The sequence below is a fragment of the Mus pahari genome, chromosome 21 (genome assembly GCF_900095145.1).
Source record: "Mus pahari chromosome 21, PAHARI_EIJ_v1.1, whole genome shotgun sequence".
Taxonomy (NCBI): domain Eukaryota; kingdom Metazoa; phylum Chordata; class Mammalia; order Rodentia; family Muridae; genus Mus; species Mus pahari.
Genome location: NC_034610.1, coordinates 1,770,121 through 1,771,945, shown reverse-complemented (window position 1 = coordinate 1,771,945; position 1,825 = coordinate 1,770,121). Strand labels below are relative to the sequence as shown.

The window sequence follows — 1,825 nt, the reverse complement described above, 5'->3', positions numbered from 1 at the left end:
ACACGTGATTTCACCTGCTGCATCATCTCACCAGCCCCAGATCCTCAATTTTAAATTTAATATTATATTGTGACCATTTTACCATATCACTAAATATTCACTTTAAAACCCTGTGTTGATGGTTGCAGATTCGATCACAGCCAGGCCATTTCTTGTTTTTTTTTTTTTTTTTCCAACCTGTTAAACATGTAGACAGTGATTTCCACCAGTCTCACCAGGAAGGTTCTGAAGGAGGACAACCTGGTTCTAAGCAAAAGCACTTCTTGACCATCTTCATGGCCATTTCAGTGGCCGAATCAGTTCTTCCGTTGCCGGAACAGCTAATATCCCTCAGGATGCAATAAAAACCTTTACATTATTTTGTGTGTGGGTACGCGTATACATATAGGTGCATGTGTATGCAGGTGCACATACACACGTGGCAGTACATGTGGAGCAGTGTTAGCTGATAGTTCTCAGATGTCCTCCTTCTTGCTTCTTTGAGACAGGGTTCCTCATTGGCTTAGAGTTCGCCAAGTAGGTTAGGCTGGCTGGCTCACTTATCCCTGCCTCCCCAGTATTGAGATTACAAGCACATTACTGCTCTGTATGCAGATTCAGTGATTGACCTTGGATCTGCATGTTTACCAAGCAAGCAGTCTATAGAATGAGATGTGTCCCCAACTGGAAGTCCTTGCTTGGCTTTCAGGGGCTTGGATCTGACTGGGATGGTAAAGGGAAGGAGGAAGAGAAACAGACACACGGATGTAGAGAGAATCCCTTATGTCCTGTGTGGAAGCATCACCTGTCAATAAAAAGCTGATGGCCTATTGGATGAGGCAGGAAACAGAAGGTGGGACATCCGGTTGAGAGAGACAGGAATTCTGGGAAAGAGTGATAGCAGAGGATTTCGCCCTGGGCTCGGAAGAGACAGACCGACGAGGAGAGGCTAATAGCTATGTGAAGAACAGAGTCCAGAATAAACGGATTATGTAAGTTAGGAGCTAGTCTGTAGATGAGCCAAAGCTTAGGGCCTAGGCATTCATTCATAAATAATTGAGTCACAGAGTTGTTATTCAGGAACAAAGAACCTGGGCAGAAAAGTTCATGGCTACACTTGGAGGCACAGAAAAGCTGGGGTTGGGTGGTCTGGGATCTTGGATGGAAAAACTGTAGCGTCCCGGAAGCTCAGCATGTTTATTACAGAGAGCTAGACAGAAAGACAGGGTTAATGTGTATAGCTGTCCGAGGAGCTGTGGTTTCTATGGGGTAGGGGAGGGTTTGCCATTCCTCCATGAGTCTGACATGACTGTGCCCATGTCAGTCAGAGCCTTACACACTTAGGGCTTTCTTTCCTCCCCACACTCAGCTCCTTTAATGTAATGCTCAGTGGTCTTCCTGCCAGCACATGAGGTAGCTGCATCATTTTTTTGACTCAGGTGACCAGGTGTTGCAAACCCATTTTGTACACAGCTCTGTTCTTTCAGCTCTCACCATCAACTGCTGGCTCTAGGCCCCAACAAGTCACTTCCCCTCTGGCGTCTGTTTACTTCTCAGCAAAATGGAGCTGACAGAGCTAAGCAGTCCATTGCAAGCCCATAACAAAGAATTCAACTATTTCACTTGAGTTGCTTTATTTAATGACCTCGTTTCTGGAGTGTTGATCACTGTTGCTTCCATTGTAGCGATGGCTAGACAGAGGGAGGGAGGGCTGAAATAAATCCCTCAGGTCGAAATCAATGATTGACAGATCCATGATTCAATTGAGTGGACTTTTCCCAGAGCCTGCTCACTTCTTTTATAATCATTCTCTCTCTCCCTCTCCCTCTCCCTCTCCCTCTCCCTC

The 1,825-nt window shown here is 45.8% G+C and overlaps 1 long non-coding RNA gene across 1 annotated transcript in view; it reads left to right on the top strand.

Moving 5' to 3' along the window:
* LOC115062764 overlaps positions 1-1,825 on the top strand; it is a 5,507-nt gene that overhangs the window by 2,785 nt on the left and 897 nt on the right. The gene's annotated exons all lie outside the window — the stretch shown is intronic.